This window comes from Sturnira hondurensis, unplaced genomic scaffold (genome assembly GCF_014824575.4).
Source record: "Sturnira hondurensis isolate 20B ecotype Veracruz unplaced genomic scaffold, ASM1482457v3 Scaffold0000880, whole genome shotgun sequence".
Taxonomy (NCBI): Eukaryota; Metazoa; Chordata; class Mammalia; order Chiroptera; family Phyllostomidae; genus Sturnira; species Sturnira hondurensis.
This window is the reverse complement of record NW_028073511.1, coordinates 10,894,469-10,919,723: the sequence shown is the minus strand read 5'-3', so window position 1 is coordinate 10,919,723 and position 25,255 is coordinate 10,894,469. Positions and strand designations below refer to the sequence as shown.

General features: G+C 36.7%; 1 non-coding gene across 1 annotated transcript; it reads left to right on the top strand.

Moving 5' to 3' along the window:
* Positions 1–24,414: 24,414 nt before the first annotated feature.
* LOC118994355 (U1 spliceosomal RNA) lies at positions 24,415–24,574 on the top strand. The gene has a single exon (XR_005068027.1). It is a non-coding gene; the product is annotated as a U1 spliceosomal RNA (small nuclear RNA).
* Positions 24,575–25,255: the final 681 nt, after the last annotated feature.

Sequence of the window (25,255 nt, the reverse complement as noted above, 5' to 3'; positions counted from 1 at the left end):
CCAAGTGTTCTAGCATGAAATTTCTAGGGTGCTAATGTTATTGTCATTCTCCAAACAGACTGCTGATGGTCTTCTGTCCAGAGTTTTTCCTCTTGAGCCTTCTGAATGCCAGATACTGAAGAGCATAAGTACAGAATAGCTAATTCGACATACTATTCAAAGACTTTATGGGTTATTAGATGAAATATTCATTGAGGGGTGGGAAAAGGTACTAGAAAGAGAAGTGTTAAGGAAACCCCAGCCTATTGGGTTTTAGTGTGTATTCCTCTCAAGGCAACATGTGTTTCTGTAGTAAAGGCTACAGTATACATGATATCTGGAAGAGTTACCAATACTGGCATTGACTGAAGAGCCCAGAGAGTGACCATGGTAAAGTAAAAGTGCAAAATTATGCTCTATTTTACAAAGTAATATTAATTGCATATACTTTTAAAATATCCCATTATTTATGTCTAATTACCATTGATATTAAAAATTTTAATGTAGATCATTAAACCTTTTGATTCATTTACATAAACATTGCTGGACCAGAACATATATGTCAACCTTCTTAGAATCTTGCTCCCATAACACATTCATCTATTGTTTGCTTATCTCCTCACAACTGTAAAAAGCATAAGGGAAGGTCATCTATAACTGAGTATATGTTTCATGAGCTACTAATAATTGAGATGACCAATTACTTGATTTCATAAATTAATTAAAAAATCTTCTATTTATTTGAACTCACCTACTAAAACTATATTTTTCTGTATATATTGTTAGAACATAAAAGAGGAATATAAATGAATTGAGTAGAATATAAATGAAACAAAATACAAATAAACACAACTGTCTTTAAATGCACCGAATCATCAAAAAAAATGGATCCTAAATTTGCTGAGCTCTTACTGCAATTCTATTTTAATATATTCACTGGTACTTATATTTAGCACTGGAATGTTCTCCAATCATGTTTGGTATAAAGGAGAAGAAAAATCACCTGAACACTAGATTAACTTGTAAACCTGAAGAGACCATGCACAGAGTTGTGAGTATCCTACTGATAATTTCTTATCTAAAACCACCAGGTTTTTCCCTCACTCTACCTCTTTCTTGTAAGGCAGTTTATTAAGTGATCAGAAGACCACACATCATGGTCACCAAATACACAACACATGGAGAGAAAATACAAGTTATTTTTTGTGGAGCATTCTTTAAGAAAATAAGAAAAACAGAAAATGAAGAGAAACCAAAAAGTCTTGCTTTTATTACGAGTACACATAAAGTAAAGCAAGGAGGCTTATCTTAGCCCTCAGTTATCTAGTAACTGTCCACACTGTTTTGTTCCTTTTTTCTCTCTTCACCACGGTATGTATGTCTTTCTCTGCCTCTTCTCTTGTCACACATTAGTCCTCCATCAGCTCATACATAAGGCTGTGCTAAGTCAGAGCCTTCATTTCCAACAATTTCCCAACCAGAAGACATGCTTCATTTTTTAACTGGAGCATAGCTAATGATGCAGATGAAATCCGGGCCCGGTAACATTTGATCTGGTCTCAGACAAGGGAAGCAAGGTGGCATCAGCTTCCTCTGATACCGTCTGCAGCCAAGGAGCGGCACCAGTATACGAGTGACATGCATATCACATGTATCAAAGTGGAAGCTCAATCTGCACAGCAATAAGACTCTCTCACATCCCAGCATGGGTGCTGGCCCTGAGCTGCAGTTCCAGTAATTGACATAGTTGCCCAATGCTACAAAACAAACTCAGAAACTATTCTCATTAGACATCCCCCTGCTTTGTGACTCTGTTATTGTAAAACCCGAACACTGAGCCCCATACCAGCGTGGCTCTGTTTTTAATTAGTTCTGATGGCATTGGGCTGTAAGCCAAAAAAAAAATGAACTTCCTGTGACTGAGGCTTGCTGCTCAGTATGTTGCTTCCTTCTTAAAGAGATTGTTTTCACAACATTTTATGAAAAGGACTACTGACAGAAATAATATAAGTTTTTACTGCTTTTGATATTTTTTTCAGGCTTATAAAAAGCAGCCAACAGTCAGAGAATTTGTAAAGTTACAATGCTATTATTTGGTCTTTTGTGTGACCCAGTTGACTTGTCTTTTGATTAAAGACATCCTACCCGATTAATTTTTTTAATGGAGAAACACAGGCTTCTGTTAAAATTTTAAGACCATGAATGTTTTAGTGTTCCACTAAATTAATTTGGTGATATATATTTTACTGCCTGGGTCATTGCTGGCATAGTGTTAGAACTGAGATGCTGGTGAGGTCACCTTCTGAATACAGGGAAGTAAAGAGCTGATAAGAACTCTAGCTAGATAAAGAACATTTAGATAAATGCTAAAATCTTGTACAAAATAAACCTTCTCTGGCCACAGATTCCTATTTCTATAGAATCTTTTGAAGATATTTTCTATATGGGAAATTTATTGTTTGAGTCTCCTCCCCAAGTTAGAAACTAGATGTTTGTTTCCTGGATTACTTTGTAACTTGTCATGACATATGACTCGGAGTCTGCCCATTAGACACAACCACATGCAACTTCATGAAAGTGAAATGAGGAAGGATATTCCATGTGGAATCTATTTTTCCAGGAGAAGCAGAGGGAAATCCAGTGTTGAGGGGCAGCAGTGGCCCAGGTCACAGGTAGGACACCCTACACCACTGTTAGCAGCGCCCGAGCAGGTATTTATTTAAAATAAATTGTGTTTACTTTTATTGGGTGCTGACTAAAGAGAAGCACTAGATTGTAGAGTCAGAAGATATCCAAGAATTATCTCAGTCTTCTCCATGTCTCTAAAAGGTAATTATATACAGTTTTCTGTAAAAGACCACAGAACAGAAAGTCACTGATTCTTTTCCCTTTTTTATTTTTATTTGTATTTTCTATTACCATTTAGTCTACTTATAATCCCCTCACCCCCACAATCACCACACTGTTGTCTATGTCCTTATGTCCAGCATCCATAAGTCTTGTGTCCTTTCTGTTCAATCCCTCCACGCCCTAAACTCCCCCACCTTAGCTGCCATTCTGCTCTGTATCTATCAGTCTGTTGCTATTTTCCTTGTTAGTTCAGCTCATTCATTAGATTCTGCATACGAGTGAAATTAGTGGATGAAACAACTATGCGACATTTACACAATGGAATACTACTCAACCATTAAAAAAAAAGAAATATTACCCTTTGCAAAATATGGATGGAACTGGAGAGCATTATGCTAAGTAAAATAAGTGAGTCAGAGAAAGCCACTGATAATTTTTCATTCAAAGCTTATTCACAAATACAAGTATTTTCTGACCGAACCACAATAATTCCTATAATATGTATGCATCTCTTTCTTCTAAAGATATCTAGTAGCTAGATAATCTTCTATGCATCCTTCAAAGCCCACTGTAAGTGCCACCTTCTCTCTGAAGACTTTTCTTATTTTCCTACCAAGTAGGAAGTGGTTTGCCTTCTTTGAACTCAGACACCCTTATCCCCAATAACAGTTATATACTCTTGCTGTATGCATACCTTCACTTCCCTGACTGGCATAAGTAAGCCTCTTAAAATGAGGACTCATCTCTGCATCCGTGGCCCCTAACAGAGTGCTCTGTACCTGCAATGCCTATATAGCATAGTGTAACCTATACTACTGCAATGTTTGCTCTCAATCGTGTAACTATGTTGAAAGCTCTTTGAAGACACAGAGCTTACTCATCCTTATATCCACCTTGGTACTTATATTCGTTGAATTGAATTAAAAACGTTAAACTAAATTTTTCCGTATATTTATTTCTTTTATTCTTAGCTTCTTTTTCCTTTCAGTTCTTCTTTGATCCTTTAAGAGTCTATGGTCTTCAGCATTTATATCACCCCAGTGAGTTTTTATGAAAGTAAATTCTTTCTTTGTCGCCATTGGTGACCACATTTATTATTGCTTTTACATAATCTTTGCAAACGGGTCATAAAATATTTTCATTATAGCTTATGGTTTAGAACAGTTATTACTGTTTCCTCCCCCTAGCACCTACATCTGGGCAGCTTTTGTGTAACATGTGCTGCACATTGCTGCAATTCCCCCAGCCTAAGAAGGGAATTCATATTCATCAGAATTCTACCATACCTCCGGTCCAAGGCCCCTTCTACATTCTTAGCCTCTCAACCAGAAAGTGGCAGTGAACTACCCACTTTCTCTTGTTCTTCTATCAGTGACATTTTTTCCTTTTGTACTGTCTTTAAATCTCTTTGGAGATCATTATAACTGCAGTCTCAAACTTCTTTCTAACTCTCCATAAACATTTATTTTCGATGTCCTCCAGGACCTTGCCAAAAAGGCACATGAAACTAAATATATGCATATATGTGTATATAAAATACATACATACATGTGACATATATTATATTGTATTTATAATACATATATATATAGTATGTATTTGTGTATGTATATGTATACACACACACACACACAGAAGCCCCTGCTGCCCTCTTTCTTCCATGAACTGCTTCTGTAATCCATTCAAGGCTGGGATCCTAAAGAAAATATTTGAACACTGACACAGTGACCTCCAAGACAGTACATACTTCCAATGTTTGGAGAGCAATAAATGACAATGGGCGGCTCAAAACTCTACCTTCTTCCATCCATTTTTGCCCAAGAATTGGATCCATAAGTAACTTCATCAGTCCCTGGAAATCTCATCTTAATTTTTTCCTTTGATATGCTCCCTATTTGGATTATTTCCTTTGCAATGTGGTTGGTATAGAAAGTCTCAAGTCTTTTAACTGATATGAACACAATCAATGCCCAACTATGTCTTTTCCCATATGGAGACCTCATGTTGTATCTTAGTGCCACCTAACACCCAGCAAAATGTTTTCAATTAAACAAGTGATAATTAACATTTTGCAGATCACAGATCCCTTTGAGAATTTGATGAGGGTTAGAATTCTCATCTCAGAAAAATGTACATGTAAACAAACACATAAATGCATGCATACAATATCAAGGGGTAAAGAGAACAACTGAAGCCTCTCTACGTCCCCCACAGATATTGTAGTAATCTCAGTTAAAAGCCTCTGCTGAAGTAGAAAAGAAGTTTTTAAAAATATGAGCCCATTAAATTATCCACATCCCTTGGAGCAATCGAAGAGACTATCATGAATCATATCAAGATGATAATGGGAACACAGGAGAGAAAATTCACTTTGGGGAATGAGCAATGCAGAAAGAGCACAATCTCTCAGTTACTTTAGAATGTCAAAATGTCACCTGTTAGCTGACCATAATGATGTCACGAGGACGAGCATTTGGTGACTCAGTTAATACATGTTTCATCCAGGTGTTGTGATTTCATATAGACTGATATAAAGGAAGGACTCATCTATGTATCTGTGTGTCTGATGGCTTGTCTTTCTGTTCATCCATCCATCCATCTAGCTATCTATATAATGTTATCACCAAATATGCAATCCCTTGCTCCAAAAAAATGTTCTCAATTTGTTTTGAGATTATCTCCTAAAATTCTAGGGCCTGCTTATTATTACAAGTCAAAATATAACTTAGATGTTTCAAAAATGCAAACAAAGTAGAAAAATATTTTAAAACCAAAACTTTGTTTGTTTTGTTGATTAGGTCCCACTTATAGGTTGAACAACAATAAAAATGATTAAAAAATAAAATAAATAAAAATGAACTGACGAAAAAATAAGGAAAAATAAGTAAAAGCTAAATCTTGACAGTTTTGATACTAGCAAATTCATAAGCAGTTGTTCTGTTCAATTGCTAAGTAATAGTCATTTTAAGAAAAGGTAAAGTACTGTCTACTAAACCATCATGATGAAGAATACTACCTACATTGGCTTCATTCTGCCCCTCAAAGAGACTTGCCATCCACTTGCTATTTGCTCCATTCTGAACATGCCAGCATAGGTTTGTATAGAGATCCTGGTATGTAGAATAAGTTTAGAGATGTTAAAATTTTTATTTATGAATGTCACTGGATAGCCAATAACTCACAAGAATTGCCATGTTACTCCAACAGGATTAACATACTCAAATACATGAACTAAATCCACAAAAACAACAATCCAACAGGTCTGACCTATACTCTCCCCACATTATTCCTTAGACTCCATCTCCTACTAGTCTCTCCCTTTTTTACATGCCATGCCCCACTTTCCAGGCACCAACCACACTCCTGGAATCAGGACTTGCGCATTTGCCTGCCAGAGGTGCTCTTTATTCTCTCACTTCTTTCAGGTGCTCTGGCTGTCAGAGCACATTAGCCTCCATGGATCAATTCTAATGTAGTGATTGTGTACAGTCAGCATCAGTCACTAAACCGATACATTACCTCTTCCACTGGGTTAATGACACAGAAAAGATAATGAGTGAATACTATGACATGTGTGTCCAGGTAGGTTGAGAGAAAAAGACATCGGATTTTTATATACTTTTGTCACAGAAGAAATGTGATCCCTAGTCTGAGGCCCTTGAAGCAACTTACAGTCTTTGTTCTGCATTATGTTTCCCAGATCCATGCCAAGTACTTAGTAGGAAGAATCCAAGTCAATTACCATCTCTGATTATGATTAAATAGATCCAACATACTGATTAGGGTCTCTTCCTATACTGCCTGCCAAGCTTGATAATTTTCTCTTGTCAATATTCTCCTTTACCTTTCATGGCTCCATCCTAATTCGGTATCATTTAGATTTACTACTGATGCTTCATGTGATGATGATAATCTTTCTCCAAGTAACATAAACAGAAATATTCAGCTAGAAAAAAAGAGAGAGGGGACACAATTGTGTTGAAACCTAGAGGTATACCTGAACAAAATAAGCAGCCTGGTGTCTGGTCACCTGAACAAAATAAGCAGCCTCTACCCTTTCCCTCCAAAAAACCACAAAAAAAACAAAAAACCCTAAAAGGTCACTGGTTCAATTCCCAGTCAGGGCACATTCCTGGATTGTAGGCCATATCCCTGGTTGAGGGCATGCAAGAGGAAGCCAACTGATGTTTCTCTCTTGCATTGATGTTTTTCCCCCTCTCATTCTCCCTCCCTTCCCCTTTCTCTGAAAATAAAATCTTGTTTTAAAATATGAACAATAAAATGGCAATAAATACATATCTACCAACAACTGAACCTAAGAAAAAAAAGAAGCAGAACAGAAACAAAATCATAGGTACAGAGAAAGTTTTGATGGTTGCGAGATGGGAGGGTGGTCAAGGGGATGGGTGAAAAACATGAAGGGATTAAGAAGTACAAATTGGTTGTTACAGAATATTCATGGGGATATAAACTCTAGCATAGGGAACAGAGTAGCCAAAAAACCTATGGACATAGACAAAATTGTGGGGATTGCCTGAGGGAGTGGGAGGACACTGGGTGGAGGGGGACAGAGGAGGAAAATTTGGGACAACAGTAATAGCATGAACAATAAAATATAATGAAAAACAAAAACAAAAAAAATATGCCTGGACTTCCACATGCAACATTTATGGAGATAAAAGATTCACTCTCCTGCCTGAAACCATCAAAATAGGTCAAATAAGATTGTCAAAATATGAAAAGCAAAGTTCTCAAAACACTGAACATCAGGCAATAATGAACAGTGACCCCTGAAAATCAGGAAATAGAGTGAGCTCTACAAACTCTACAGTTTACTGCATAGAGTTCCCAGGCTCCAGGACAGGGAGATGTAACTCAGAGCTGAGGGCCTGGGGAGACCAAGGCAGCTAGAATCTATAGGGCAGAGTCCTAAAGATGATAGAGCTGCACAGAGAACCATGAATATCTATAGAAATAAATTCTTCAGTATGCAGCTGAGTACTGATAAGCACATGCATGTAAGAGAACCACAGAGAAAATGCACATGGGAAGTAACAAGAAGCAGCAGTACCCAAGATCCACACAGAGGCAGATGTCATTCCCAGGAAACCTTAAAATTGAAAGGGTCTTAGGTATGGTACACAATAGTGTCTTGCCTCAAGAGCAGAGAATAATTAACCCTTGAATGAGCACTACTCCATTCATACCCTTTAAATCTTTAAAGTAAGACCTGAAAAAACAAGTATATTTTCAAGTAACTTAACTGTACTCCAGAAAAAAGACAAAGAATATTTATAGGACTATAAAAGTATCTAGTAACAAATAAGGTAAAATTCACTGTCTGTCAAGCAGTTGAAGATTACTAGACAAAAGCAGAAAAATAAGATTTATAATGAGAAGAAAAAGAATCAAAATTGGTCCAGAACTGACACAGGTGTTGGAACTAGGAGAGAAGAATACTAAAATGGTCATGATAATTGTATTCCAGGTATTCAAAAACTGAAGTAGAGACATGGAAGATTTTGTAATAATCAAATTAAATTCTCAGAGATAAAAACTACAATATGTGAGAACAAAAACGTACTAGTTACAAATAATGACAGATTTGACATTGCAAAAAAAAGATTTATGAACTCAAAAGACATAACAAACTATCCAAATAAGTCATGGAAGGAGGGAAGGAAGGAAGGAAAGAAGGAAAGAAGGAAAGAAGCATAACATAGGTGAACTGGAAAACATCAAGCAGCTTAATGTTCATGTAATTGAGCTAGTGAATTGAGAAACAGAGTGAGGCAAAAAAGAATTTCTGAAACTATCCAAACTTGAGGAAAATTATAAACCCATAAGTTCAAGTTACATGAATCTCAAAACAGAAGAAACTTGAAGAAAACCATACAGATATTGTAATATATATACATATATATATAGTAATCATATATATTATAATCAAACACTTTTAACAAGGAATAATAAAAATATCTCAAAGCTAGAAAAAAAAAGACATTGCATGTGTGGAAATGTAGAGCTACACAAAAAATGAAGGACATCAGAAATAGTAAGTACATCAGTAAACACATCACTTTTTCTCTTGTAATTTAAATGATGCAGAAGAGAATCTGCTCTTTAGATAATAATAGCACATATCCATATGTGTTATTATATTTCTAGTGTTAAATATATTTGTAATATATTTAGTAGTAAAATATATGAAAAATAGCACAAAGTTGGAGGAAAGATGTAAATATGCTATTTTAGGGCTGTTAAATTAATATTGTAAAGTAAAGTAGTATAATAATGTAAAGTTGTATAATATTAGTTGAAGATAGTCAAAATATATTAAGTACATTTATTATAAATGCCAAAGCAATCATTAAAATAGCAAAATAATAAAATATGGTTAACAGGAAAAAAGAGATAAAATGGAATATTGAAACATTTTTTAAAAATCAAAATGACAGAAAAATTGGAAAAGGCTAATTATGAACAGATGGGATAATTATAAAATAAATAGCTACTTGATAAACTTAAATGTAACCATACCAATAATGACATTAAATATAAATGGTCTTAACACCCATTTTAAAAAGCATATTTTCAATATAGTGTGGGGCAAAAGTAGGTTTACAGTTGTGAGTATGCCAAAGAGTTTATTCTTATATTATTAATTATTAATTGTTGCATTATTTTCCATCGGAATAACTGTAAACATACTTTTTCCCATTCCCTGTATATAAAGACAGAAGAAGTCAACACCTAATTATAAAAATCAAACCTGAATATAAATACACAAAAATGGTAAAAGTGAAAAATGGTCAAAGATATAACATATTAATGCTAATTTAAAAAGTGGCTATCCCTGACAAAGAAAATTTCAGAGCAGGAAATAGTACTGACAATAAAGATTATATTTTCATAATGATTAAGGGGTCAGTTCATCAAAAAGGTATAAAAATCCTAAATCTAATAACAAAGCATAAGGAAATGAAGAAAAAACTAAAAGGATAAATAAGCAAATGTCCAATTATAGTCAGAGATTGCACATCCCTCTCTTACTAAATGGCAGAACAATCACAAAAACCAGCAAGTATACAAAAGATTTAAACAACACTAAAAATCAGCTTGACCTAAACTACTTCACCCAACAACTGCTGAATATATGTACATTCTTTCAAAGGGCACATAGACTATCTACTCAAATAGACCATATTCTAGGCCATGAAATAAGTATCAATAAATGTGAAAGCACTCAGATCATATAAAATTAATTCTCCACATAAAAATAAAATAGAAATTAATAACAGATATCTGAAAAAATTACCACAAACGATTGGAAAATATGTGCATATGGATCAAAGAAAAAAATCAAAAAGGAAATTTTGAACTGAATAAAATTTAAAGGACATGTCAAAATTTATGAGATAGCACTAAAGTAGTTCATTTAAAATATATATATTTTTTATTGATTATGCCATTACAGTTGTCCCATTTCCCCCCCTTCATTCCCCTCCATCCTGCATACCCCTCCCCCGTCATTCTCCCCTTTACTTTATGTACGTGTGTCACAAGTTCTTTAGATTCTGTATTTCCCACACTATTCTTGCCCTTCCCACTATTTTCTATCTACCACCTATGCTACTTATTCTATGTACCTTCTCCCCCCTTCTCTTCCTCCCACTCCCCTGTTGCTAACCCTCCATGTGATCTCCATTTCTGTGGCTCTGCTCCTAATCTAGTTGTCTACTTAATATGCTTTTGTTTTAGGTGTGGTTGTTAATAACTGTGTGTTTGCTGTCCCTTCACTGTTCATATTTTTATCTTCTTTTTCTTAGATAAGTCCATTTAACATTTCATATAATAAGGGTATGGTGATGATGAACTTCTTTAACTTGACCTTATCTGGGAAGCACTTTATCTGCCCTTCCATTCTAAATGAAAGCTTTGCTGGATAGAGCAATCTTGGATGCAGGTCTTTGGATTTCATGATTTGGAATACTCCTTTCCAACCCCTTCTTGCCAGTAAGGTTTCTTTTGAGAAATCAGCTGACAGTCTAATGGGAACTCCTTTGTAGGTGACTGTCCCCTTATCTCTTGCTGCTTCTAGGATTCTCTCCTTTATTTTAATCTTGGGTAATGTAATTATGATGTGCCTTGGTATGTTCCTTCTTGGATCCAACTTCTTTGGGACTCTCTGAGCTTCCTGGACTTCCTGGAAGTCTATTGCCTTTGCCAGTTTGGGGAAGTTCTCTCTTACTATTTGTTCAAATGAGTTTTCTACTTGTTGCTGTTTCCCTTCCCCTTCTGGTACCCCTATAATTTGAACGTTGGAACATTTAAAGATGTCCTGGAGGTTCCTAAGCCTCTCCTCATTTTTTTTTTTTTGAATTCTTGTTTCTTCCTTCTTTTCTGTTTGGCCATTTCTTTCTTCCTTCTGGTCCACTCCATTGATTTTATTCCCAGTTTCCTTCCCATCACTATTGGGCTCCCTGTACATCTCCCCTCATTTAACTCAGTTTAGCCTTCATTTCTTTGTCTAATTTGTGACTAAAATCAACCAGTTCTGTGAGCAACCTAATCACCAGTGTTTTGAACTATGCATCTGATAGGTTGGCCATCTCTTGATCGCTTAGAAATATTGGCTCTGGGGCTTTGAGCTGTTCTTCTTCTTGAGCCATAATGTTTTTGATCTGTTTGCACCTGTTAGGTATGAAGGATGGAGCCTTAGGTGTTCACCAGGGTGGGGCAACCCAGGTTGCTGGGTTGTGATGCTGTATGTGGGGGCGGGGTCCAAGAGGGGCAATGGCTTTGCTCTGCTCTCTCTCAGACCTCAGTCCCCTCTGCTGCTTCCCACAAGCAAATTGGGCCCTTCTGGTGCTGATTCCCAGGTGTGTGGGCTTGTGCACCCTCCAGAGCCCTGTGGGTGTCTCCAACAAACTCTCTTTGAGCCTGGGGGCCTCTCCCAGACACCTCAACCCCCGAAAGTTTTTCCAGTTGGTACTTTTAGGCTTTAATTCCCATTGCTGGGGCCCTGGGTTTTGTGGTCTGTCTCACTGTCCATTTTTTCACCTGGTTTACCTGCATGTGAATGTGTGACCATGGTCAGCCAGCCGCCTTGCAGCCTCACTGGGTCTGTCCATGGCCACCCTGAGCCTGGGATCTGTCAACTGCCACCTGTGCGCCTGGGTTGGTCTGACTGCCCTTTCCTGCGTGACCCCTCTCCACCAGCCACTGACTTCACCCCTCTTACAGGTCTGGCTGAATGGTTTGTTGTTGTTGGACTTTCGTAGAGTTCAATAGTCTCTCTGTTTTGGTTGTGTTTTTGTTACTAAATCTTTATTTTCTTTCAACTTGGTTGTGCGAGGAGGCACAGTGTTCCCACCTATGCCTCTATCTTGGCTGGAAATCCTCCTTTTTTAAAAGATATTATTTATTTATTTTCAGTGGAGAGGGGAAAGGAGGAGGAAAAAGAGGGAAAGAAACATCAATGTTTGAGAGAAACATTAGTTGGTTGCCTCTTGAGCACCCCCATCAGGGGACCTGGCCCACAATCCAGGCATGTGTCCTGACTGGGAATCAAACCAGTGACCTTCAAATTCACAGGCTGCTACTTAATCCACAGAGCTACAGAAGCCAGGGCACTAGAGTAGTTCTTATGAAGAAATTTATATTTTTTACTGATGCCTATATTAGAAAAAGAAGCTCTCAAATAACTAACCTAAATTCCCAATTTAAGAAACTAGAAAAGAACAATTAAACTCAGATTTAGTAGAATAAAGGACATCACAATAACAATAAAGAGCAGAAATCAATGAAAACCAAATAGAAAAAACAATAAAACAAAAATCTCATTCTTTCAAAACAATGAATAAAATTAAAGAACCTCTAACCAGACTGATCAAGGGAAAAAAGAATGGAGATACAAAATATAAATATCAGGAATACGAGAGATAATATAGTAATATCAGGAATAAAAGAAAAGATAAATTCCACAGATATTAAAATAAAAAGGAAATACTGTGAATAACTTTAAGCCAATAAATTTGACCACTTAGAAGAAAAGGATACATTTCTTTTTTTCATAGTTTACTTTTATTGTATACTTTCCATTACCATTTATCTCCCTTACACCTTTTTCCACCTCTATCCACCCCTCCCCAACTGCAATCACCACACTGTTGTCCCTGTCCATGATTTCTTTTTTTTCTCCATCCCTCTACCCCCCAACTGCACCCCCAGAGCTGTCAGTCTGCCTACTGTCTATCTACGAGTCTTTCTCTATTTTCCTTGTTAGTCAGTTTGTTCATTAGATTTTATATATGAGTGAAACTGTATAGTATTTGTCTCTCTAACTGGCATATTTCACTTATAGTGTAGAGTTCTCTAGACCCATGGCAGCTGTTGCAAAAAGTAAATTTTTCTTTTTTTACTGCCAAGTAGTACTCCACTGTGTAAATGTAATTGTTTTAATCCATAATTGTTTTATCCACTCATCTACTGATAGACACTTGGACTGCTTCCAAAACTTGGCTATTATAGATAATGCTGCAATGAATATAGAGGTGCACATATCCTTTTAAATTAGTGTTTTGGCTTTCTTTGAATAAAGTTCCAGAAGTGGAATCACTGGGTCATAAGGCAGTTTCATTTTTAATTGCTTGAGGTAACTCCCTACTGCTTTCCACAGTAGCTACACTAATCTGCATTCCCACCAACAGTGCAAAAGGGTTCCCCTTCCTCCACATCTTTGCCAGCACTTGTTGTTTGTTGATTTACTGGTGATAGCCATTCTGAGAGGTGTGAGGTGATATTTCATTATGATTTTAATTTGCATTTCTCTGATAATTAGAGACATTATGTATAAAATAATACATTTCTTAAAAGACACAAATTATTAAAGCTCACTGAAAAAGTAAGCAATCTCAATAATCTTTTATCTAGTAAATTGAATTTTTAATCAAAAGCTTTACTACAAAGAAAACTCCAGAACTGGTGAATTCTACTAGACACTTAAGAAAGAAAGAACACCAGTTTGATGCAAATTCTTCCAGAAAACTTATAAGAGAAGGGTATATTCTAATTTATTCTTTGAGAAGATCATTGAGCTGATTACAATTCTAGACAAAGTTATTTCAAAAAAAGAAAAAGAAAACTAGAGACCAATAACTTTGATTAATCTAGATGCATAAACTGTAAATAAAATTTTAGTAGATTTAATCCAATAATGTATAAAAAGGATGATACAGCATGACAAAGTGGTATTTATATGAAAAATGCCAGGTTGGTTTAAAATTTACAAACCAGTCAATATAATTCACCATGCTAACAATCTAAAAACAAAAACAACAAAAAATGATCATCTCAATGACATATAAACTAAAGTATTTGACAAAGCCATATATCCATATCTGATAAAACTCTCCACAAACTAGAAATAGAAGAGAACTCTCTCAAGTTAGTAAGAAGACATCTACAAAAAACCTACATTTAACATTATACTTACCAGTGAAAGGTTGAAAACTTTGCCCCCCAAAATAGAAAAAATGATATTATATCTGCTATCATCACTACAATTCCATATTGTATTGATGCTACAGCTTCTACTCTGAGCAATTAGGGAAGAAAATAAATAAAACCATAAGAAATAAGTGAAATTTTTTTACAAAAAACATGAGTCACAAAAATATATGTAGAAAATTTCATGAAATGTACAGAGAGAAAGTTATGGAACTTATATAACAGTTTAGGGAAGGTCTTGGGACATAAGGTTAAAATATAAAAATTAATTGTATTTTAATATAGTTTATTAATTATGCTATTACAGTTGTCCCATTTTCCCCCTTCACTCCCCTCCTCCCTGCACACCCTCTCCCACCCACATTCCCCCGCTAGTTCATGTCCATATGTCATACTTATAAGTTCTTTAGCTTCTACATTTCTCATACTATTCTTACCCTCCCCCTATTTTCTCCCCACCATTTATGCTACTTATTCTCTGTACCTTTTCCCCCTCTCTCCTCCTCCCACTCCCCTGTTGATAACCCTCCATGTGATCTCCATTTCTGTGGTTCTGTTCCTGTTCTAGCTGTTTGCTTAGTTTGTTTTTGTTTATGTTTTAGGTATGGTTGTTAATAATGATGAGTTTGTTATCATTTTACTGTATATGTTTTTTATCTTCCTTTTCTTAGATAAGTCCATTTAACATTTCATATAATAAGGGCTTGGTGATGATGAACTCCTTTAACTTGACCTTATCTGGGAAGCACTTTATCTGCCCTTCCATTCTGAATGAAAGCTTTGCTGGATAGAGCAATCTTGGATGCAGGTCTTTGGATTTCATGATTTGGAATACTTCTTTCCAGCCCCTTCTTGCCTCTAAGGTCTCTTTTGAGAAATCAGCTGACAGTCTGATGGGAACTCCTTTGTAGGTGACTGTCCCCTTATCTCTTGCTACTTCTAACATTCTCTCCTTCATGTTAATCTTGGGTAATGTAATTCTGATATGCCTTGGTGTGTTCCTTCTTGGGTCCAACTTCTTTGGGACTCTCTGAGCTTCCTGGACTTCCTGGAAGTCTATTGCCTTTGCCAGACTGGGGAAATTCTCCTTTATTATTTTTTCAAATAAATTTTTCACTTGTGGCTGTTCCTCTTCCCCTTCTGGTATCCCTATAATTTGGATGTTGGAATGTTTAAAGATGTCCTAGAGGTTCCTAAGCCTCTCCTCATCTTCTTTTGAATTCTTGTTTCTTCCTTCTTTTCTGTTTGGTTTTTTTTTTCTTCCATTGATTTGAGTACCAGTTTCCTTCCCATCACTATTGGTTCCCTGTACATTTATCTCTATTTCACTTAGTGTAGCTTTCAGTTGTTCATCTAATTTGTGACCAAATTCAACTCATTCTGTGAGCATCCTGATCCCCAGTGCTTTGAACTGTGCATCTGATAGGTTAGCTATTTCTTTGTCTCTTAGTTGGCTTTTTTTTTTTTTTTTGGCACTTTGATCTGTTCTTTTGTTTGGGCCATTTTTTTGTCTTGATGTACCTGTCACATAGTGAGGGACAGAGCCAACTAAGGTATTCAGTTCAATAAGAATTTATTCATCATCCTATGTCTCTAACCTGGTATTTGACATTAGGAATACACAATAATAATTAATAATAATTAATAATAATAATAATAATAAAAGTGAGCTTCTAGAAAGTTTACTTTGAAAATAAATAAACTTATATCTTGACCATATGGTAAGCATTGTTAAACTCCTTTTTTAGTCCCACTTTATGCTCATTTTTTTTCTTATTTTACCTAATTATGTTGTCTGTATCTTAGCTCTTCTTTGAAGTTTCCCTAAAACAGGAGGAGGTATGAATAAATATAAGTAATTATATACATGATTAAGACATGATATTTGCCCTCCAGGAGTTTTCAGCAAAGAATAGTCAGTCCCTCTCTTCAGGTACCTTAGTCCTAGTGGAGAGGGCATACATGTACACTAATAATTATGCTACAAGATTTAATTTGTGAGTACCATTATGGCATCAATGCACTTCAACTTCATATAAGTTCTACAGGGTGGAAGCACTGAAGAGGGAATGTTTAATTCTGACAAGGCCAATAAAAATTCACAGAGAAGAGATAGCTTTCAGTTGGGCTTTGAAGGATGTGTTCATTTTTAATTGGCACTGGTGGAGGAGAAACAATATATGGAGAGAAACATCATCATTGAAGGATGATGTGTGAGGAAGGTCAGCATATATCCTTGGACTAAAGGGTAGTCTAATGAAATGAGATAGACATTCAACACTAACCATAACTGCTTGGCATTTGGAGTTATTCAACCTCTTCAATTTCAGTGACTTCAACTATGAATGGTAACTCCTAAAATGACTAAAAGGGAAATACTGATGTCTTGGCTGGTGTAGCACAGTGGATTGAGCACCAGCCTGTGAACCAAAGGGTCACCAATTCAATGCCCAGTCAGGGCACAAGTTTGGGTTGTAGGCCAGGTCCCCAGTTGGAGGTGTGTGAGAGGCAATCACAAATACGTGCTTCTCTAGCTCCCTTTCTCCCTCCTTTTCCTTCTTTCTAAAAGAAATAAATAAATGAAATATTTTTAAAGGGAAATAGTGAACCTAGAGTGCTTAGCCCTGTGCCTGGACTATACCAAATGTTTACAAAACCAGTAGCAGTTATTATTAGTATTAGTATTAGTATATCAGTTTTATAGCTAATCACCTTTAAGCTCAAATATAAAGGCAGAGCCTAGCAGCCATTTATAACAAGGGTCTCTCCCACAAACCACCTGCTCAGGGAAAAGCCTGCACTGAACTACATGACTTCCACATTGAAATGCCTGCATTATATTCCTATCATCTGAGACAGCCCTTATAAAAGAGTTCCTGAAATTCTACTTTAGCCAACAGAACTGAGACTTTCCCCATCCTATCAGAGCTGAACAACCACATGCCCATCAACACCATCACTGATCAATCAGTGGGGCTCCATTTGGACCAGTCAGGACAGTGCATTTTGGACCAATCAAACTGAGGGTTTGAAGTCCCTATTTGCATGAGGATGGACCAATCAAGGGCTAGGGATTGGAACTTTTCTCTGTGTAAGTCAGCTCCACTGTAGTTTAGGGAGTACACTTTCCCTTTCCATTGAAGACTGAAGAAAGCATTTTCCCAACTGTGGAGCTGAAATATCAAAAAATGAAACATTGAAGACACCTCACTGGACCTGAGTTGAGCACAGCAGGTGGAATAGAAGAGGGCAGAGCAGAGCAAAGCAGAGCTGTCTAGCTGGCAAAGGGCCGCCCCCCAGGGCCACCTTGCCCCAGGACCACCTCACCGCCATGCTGTTCCACAGCCTTGCTGCGTCATAATTGAGGTGTAAAACTAGTAAGCTATTTCACAGCCATATTGTTCCCACAGCCCTGCTGTCTCACAATTTACACTGTTCATGCTGAATAAAGTTTCCTTCTTCACCATGCCCCAGATTGGAGATTCTTGTTAGCATTGAACTGGTGCCGAGAACCATCACATGATTTCATAAGAGCACCTACCACACTGAACTACACTTATTGGTTTGGAGGTACTGCAATTCCATCTGTGTATTCCTGGTGCCTGGTGCTGGTCAAGATACACAATAGGTCCAATACATTTCAAGAATGAATGGATGAAGGCGCCAAAAGTAATTCACAGACATGTGTATCATATTCTTAACAAACTCTTCACATCCTCCACATGTCTTAGATTTCAGAAACTTGGAAGCCTTAGAAAAAGTAAAAGACTTGTTCAAAATGACAGAGGTAGACATGGTTTTATACCAAACTACATAATGATTATTTAATTGCACCCTTTGTGTTTTACTCTTCCTCTTCAACTTTAAAATAAAATGGAATGATATGCATATTAGGAAAAACACTCTATTCCCTTTTATGCCACAAAAAGCTCTTCTTGTTGAAAACAGTTTGAAAACATTTTCTCTTTCCAAAAGCTCAATAAAAACCCTAGACAAGCTATGAAGAGGAAACTAAGTTCCATAGCGATGCTTATATCTTTTCCCTTTTGAAAGTTCCCTTCCAGGGCTTGGACAGAATTGTAGAAGAGGGGAAGGAATTTCAGGGGAAATAGGGGAGGGATTTAGAGGAACAAATACAAAGGATACATGGACAACAACTGAGAAGGGTGGAAATGGGAGGGAGGGGGGAGCACGGGGGGGTGGGTTGAGATGGGAGTAATAGACAGAAAACTGTACTTGACAAATAATTAAATAGGTTTTAAAAAATAAATAAAGTAGAACAGTTTCCACAGTAAAAAAAAAAAGAATTGTAGCATCCCTAGTTTATCAAAAAACTATCTACCACTTCTAATAGAACATAACTTTGTTACTTACATCAGATATAACCAAGAATAATCAAGTTTCATTATGGCATAGATGGGATTTTATACAGTGATTCTTTCCTTCCTTCATTTCTTTCCAGTATTATTGCCTACTGTTCTATGACAGCTAGAATAAAATGCTACATTAAAAAAAAAATCTGCTTCAGAATGTAACTGACAATGTCTATTTCTCAGTCTCCAAATTCAGAAATCCTGTAGAGATTTGGCTTCAATGAAAAGGTTGATGTTAAAATAAATAAATAAATAAAAATATTAAGTGAAAGCACAGAAGCTGGTGTTAGGCACCCACTCAGATGATGGTGGCCAGCTGCAGGTGCCTGTGTAGGAGGAGATGGGTGCACACCCACACTCAGTGGTGGGGTGAGGGTAGGCAGCAAGGGCCAGGGCCAGCTGTGGCTGTACTTGCAACTGCACTGGCCCGAGCTGTTGGCGTGCACCACCACGGCTACTGGGTCTTCTCACTGGTACTCTCTTATGTTCGTAAATCTGGAGCTGCATATGGTTTATTGGTACTCAGAATTTTTTCCCATCTTCTTCTATTGTACCTTACTTTATTACAAAAGCTGGAAAGTAAAAAGTTATATTCCTAGAATTCCTTTTCAACTAACAAAGCATATTAGATTTGCAAATTAGGTTCCACCAATTAAAAGTACTCCCCTGAAATTTAGAAAGCAAAAGCAAAAATCAGAGCACATTCCTGTGGCTTGCGGCTTATTTTCTTCTGACAAGCAAGCCTGTGGAGTGAACGTCCATGGCTCTACAGATGATAATAAAGAGTGGGAGCAGTAGCATCTGGGCTCAGTTTCCTAATGCTCAGGCCGTCACAGATACACAGTAGTAGTGACAGTGGCAATGACAGGCTTCATACAGCAAGTCACTGACTCATGGTTCTGGTGACAGCCTCTTGAACCTCTACCTTCCCTGGTTCGACGGAGGCAGCCGCTCTCCTGGAAGGCCGATTCAGTAAGTAATCCAATTCTAAGAGGTTTGATTAGAAGTCCAACCTAGTTTTTGGTCTCTGGCCTTCCAATTTTATAAGCACAAACTGAACTGTATTAAAAATCTTACAAATTAAAATGCACAAAGTGGTTTTTGTTCAAAGCATGAATCTTAATTGATATGAACCTCAAAATAACTTGGAGGGAATCTATTACTATACCTTTTTTACATATGAGAGAACTGAGGAAACAAAATATTAAATAGAAAGTAAATGATATGGAAAGACAAGCCACGGATTAGGAGAAAATATTTGCAAAACACATATCATATACAACTCATATACAAATACAGCTCATATAGAATGAGCTGTATCCAAAATTTACAAAGAACTCTTAAAACGCAATCAGAAAACAACCTAACTGAAAAGTAGGCAAAATACTAGAGCAGAAGCCTCCCTCAAGATGTTATACAGAGAACACATGAGCATATTAAAAAGATGTTTCACAGTGTAGGTCATCAGGAAATTGCAAATTAATAACAATGATGAGATAGGACCACACACCTACCATAATGTCTAAAGTCCAAAACACTGACAGCCAATGCTGGTGAGGACGTGGAGGAACAGAAACTCTCATGTATCGCTGATGGGAGTTCAGAATGGCACAGCCACTTGGGAAGACAGTTTGTCGTTTCTAACCAAGGTAAACACACCCTTACCATTTGATCTAACGATCCCACTCCTTAATATTTATACAAAATTATTAAAATGTTAGGTTCACACAAAAACCTGCACATGGATATTTATAGCAGCTTTATTTATAATACCCAAAACTTAGAAGCACCCAAAAATGTCTTTTGATACATGAACAGATAAATAAACTGTGGTACAAACACATAATGAAATAGTATTCATCAATAAAAAATTGAGCTATCTAGCCATGAAAAGGCATGGAGGAAGCTTTAATGTATATTGCTAAGTGAAAGAATCCAGTTTAAAAATACTACATACTATATGATTTCAACTACATGACATTCTGAAAAAGGGAAAACTATAGAGATAGTTAAATGACCAGTAGTCACCATAGATTCAAGAGAGAGAAGAGATGAATAGTTAGAACACAGGATTTTTAGAACCATAACAGTATTCTTTGTGATACTGTAATGGTGGATATGTGAGTTTATGCATTTGTTAAAACCCATGGTAGTATACAACACAAAAAGTGAACCCTAACAAACCCATGAATTTTAATTAGTAATAATACGTCAATATTGAGTCATCAATTGTAACAAATGTTTTATAATACAAGATTATTAGAGGAAATTGTACATGGGGGCAGACTATATAAAAAACCTCTGTGCTTTCTACCCATTTTTTCTGCAAGTAAAATTGCTCTTAAAAATATCTTAATTAGACCCTGGTCAGTGTGGAGTGTTGTCCTGTAAACTGAAAAGTCACAGATTTGATTCAGGTCAGAGCACATGCCTAGGTTGCAGGTTCAGTTCCTAATCTGTGTGCATACTAGAGGCAACCGATTGATGTTTCTGTCTCACATCAATGTGTCTCTCCCTTCCTCTCCTTTTCTCCAAAATCAGTAAGCATATCCTTGGGTGAGGATATTTTTAAAAGCCTATTAATTTAAAAATGATATTATTTAAAAAATAAAGGGTCATCTATGAAAAATTCATATTTATAATCATACTTATTCGTGAAAGAGTGAATACTTTTCTCCTGAGATCAGAAAAAAGACAAGAATGTCTATTCTTACCCCTTCTATTCAGCATTATACTAGAAACTCTAGTTAGGGCAATCAGACAGGAAAAAGAAATAAAAGGAATCCACATTAGAAAAGAAGGAGGAAAACTATCACCATTTTAAAGTACCATGATCTTGTATATAGAAAACCCTAAGGAATCTACCAAAATATATTATAACTAAGTAACAAGAACAAAAAGGTTGCAAGACACATAGTAAACACAAAACCCAATTGTATCTCTATACAGTAATAATGAGCAATCTGAAAATTGAAGTAAGAAAGCAATTCTAAGAAAACAAAAAAGATAAATAGTTAGTAATAAATTTAAGAGAAGGTATAAGACCTGTACTCTGAAAAATCACAAAACTTCATTAAAAGAAATTTTAAAAGACCTAAGTAAATGGTGTGGAGTGTCACTCCAGGTTCATGGATTGAAATATTTAATATTATAATAACAACACTCCTTAAACTGATCTACAGATTCAACACAATCCATATCAAAATCTCAGGCACACTTTTGTATTATTTGACAATCTGATCATAAAACTCATAGGAAAGTGCAGGGGACCCTGAATGACCACAATAATCTTAAAAAAGAACAAAGTTGAAAAACTCAAACTTTCTGAATTCAATATATACCATATAACTGTAGTAATCAAATAAGTATAAGAGTAGCCTGAGGATAAACATAGAGAAATAGAATAGAATTGAGAGTTCAAAAGTATACACTTACATTTACAGTGGATTTTCCACAAAGTTGCTAAAACAATTCAATGGGGAAAGAAATGTCTTTTCAATGTATGGTGTTGGTACACTGTACTCATAGATCCACATGCAAAAAAATAAAATAAAATAAAATAAAATAAAGCTAGACTGCTTTCTCACACAATATGATAGTCCTAAATGTAAGGGCTAAAATTTTAGAACTCCTATGGCTCTTATAGCTGCTGTAACAAATTACCACAAATTTGGTGGCCTACAATAACAGACATTTTTTCCTTACAGTTCTAGAGGCCAGAAGCCAAATCTGGAAATTTACAGAGGTCTACTTAAGTCTTTAGCTGAATACTGATCCATGTATGTTTCAGAGACCAGTAAAAGAATCACCAGAAAAATGGTGTTTGTGCAATGTTCAGAGACCATGTAAGGCTGAAAAAGTTCATATAAAGCCTCCTCAAGTCATAGGTCATTGATTTGACTCCTCAGAGGATATCATCTAAGTAACAGGGTTAAATTAGCACCAGAGCATGCTGAAAACTCCTCTACACCTACCCTAATAAGCTAACTTTAAGACTTATTTTGGTAACCTTTAGGTTACCAAAGGACCTCACCCAAAGACATGATTTTCATTGCTTTTAGAGAGAGATGCAAGAGAGAAGCACTGATTGATTGCCTGCTGAAGACACCTGGACCTGTGATTGTGTGCCCAGGCCCAGGATTGTATGTGCCCAGACCAGGGAGTGAACCCGAAAACTAGACATGTGCCCTGACTCACAAATCAACCTACAAACCCTTCAACTGTGGGGCAATGCTCCAACCACTGAGTCACACCAGCCAGGGTTATTTTGGTAACTTTTTAAGCAGAGAAGACAACATAATCCTTTGGAAAGGTAAGGCATATGGAAGTCAGGCCCTGGGCAAAAATTGTTATTACAGCACCTGGAGCTTCCAGGCCTGCCTAGGAGAGAAACACGGGTACTGCCACACCGCTGCAGGGGACAGAGGCTGTCTGAGGCTCAACAGAGGAAAATGTGAAGCACAACTCACAGAATAATCAAGTAAAAGAAACAGAGGATTACATATATAACAGAATTATCTGGAAAAAAAAGTTACAAGGGTTAGAACATATTATATGTTCAATATGCTGAACATATTCCGTATGGTCAAAAAGGTAGATAGAGGAAGCTATAGATATGATGAAGAGAGTAATGCAAAATGTTAAGAAAGACCCAATGGCACTTCACAAGATAAAAAATGCAATATCTGAAAGCATAAATACACTGGAAGAGATTATCAGCTGATTAAACACTGCAGCAATATAAATTAGTGAACTTGAACACAAAACCCAAAACTATCCTAAAACAAAGAGAAACAAAACTCATTAAAATAAATAAACAAATAGGAAAAATGGAGAAACATGAATAGGGGATCAGTGAGCTGTAGCATAACAAATGGTCTAAAGTACATGTAATTAGAGTATCCACAGAGAAAAAGAGAGGAATAACAATAATAACTGAAGAAAATTTTCAAAAATTCACATATCTAATAGCTTAATATACCCTAAACTGAATAAACATAAAGAAAATTACACTAAGGCTCCTTATGTCTCGTGACCAATTTGCTGAATATCAGTAACAAACAGAAATTGGGGGAGAAATCAGAGGAAAAAAAGATACATTCATCCAAGAAGAAATTATATCCAAGAAGTAATCACAAAGAGAATTAGAAAATGTTATAAAGTAAATGAACACATATCATACAAAATGTTGTAGTATGCAGCTAAAACAGAGTGCAGAGGGAAATTCATAGCTCTAAAATGCTTATATTAGAAAAGAGGAATCTCAAATTAATATTAGGAAATTTTAACTTCTGCCCAAGATGGAGGCATAGATAGATACACAAGCCCCCTTGCATAACCAAAAGGAGGATGATAACAAATTAAAAAAATTAAAAACCGGAACTGCCAGAAAAATCAGACTCTGTGGAAGTATGACAACCAAAGAGTTAAAGAAGAAACATTCATCCAGACCTGTAGGAGGGGTGGAGACAGGAAGCTGGGGTGGAGAAGACTCATGGCTAGGAGGAAGCTGGAGAATTGTGGTGGGCAAGGCCACAGATGGTGGACTGGGCAAGACATTGGCTGGTCACAGAATGTGGAGTAGGTAGACCCACATTCTGTGTGGATAAGTCAGGAAGAAAAACTGGGAAGAGAGACAGACCCAGGGTTTGAGTTCAGGGAAATAAAGCCTCAAGTCTCTGCCTAAAAAAACCTGTGGGGGATACTTACCTGGCAGGGGAGATACCATGATCATGAAGGTGGTTTTCCCAGAGGCTTATCCATTGCACTCCTTATGCACTGACCCCTGCGATTTCCCCAAATGTGGGAAACTCGACTGCATAATTTGTGATAGTGGGGGACTGCATTCACACTTTCCCCTAGGAAAAAAAAACCACAAAAACAAAAAACCTGTGGGTGTTGCAGCAGCAGGAGAAATTCCAATGGAGAATTTTCTCAGGAGAATTCATTGGAGAGACCTACAGTGTCAGAACATACAGAAAACCACCCACCTGGGAATCAGCACCAGAAGGGCCCAATTTGCTTATGAGTAGTGAAGTAAGTGACTGAAAGCTGTCAGAGAGCTGAGCAAGCAGACCCTTCCCACCTAAACAGCACCATGACCCAGTGATGTGGGTTACCCCACCCTGGCAAATACCTAGGGCTCCACCCCTTACTATGTAAAGGTGCATGAGACTAAAAAAAAAAGGCCCAAATGAAAGAACAGATGAAAGCTCCAGAAAAAATACAACTAAGCCAAGAAGAGATAGCCAGCCTAACAGATGCACAGTTCAAAACACTGGTAATCAGGATGCTTACAGAATTGGTTGAGTATGGTCACAAAATAGAGGGATAAATGAAGGCTATGAAAAGTGAAATAAAGGAAAATGCCCAGAAAATGAACAGTGATGGGAAGGAAACCAGGACTCAAATCAATGGTTTGGACCAGAAGGAAGAAATAAACATTCTACCAGAAAAGAATGAAAAAACAAGAATTTTAAAAAATGAGGAGAGGCTTAGGAACCCCTGGGACAACTTTAAATGTTCCAACATCCAAATCATGA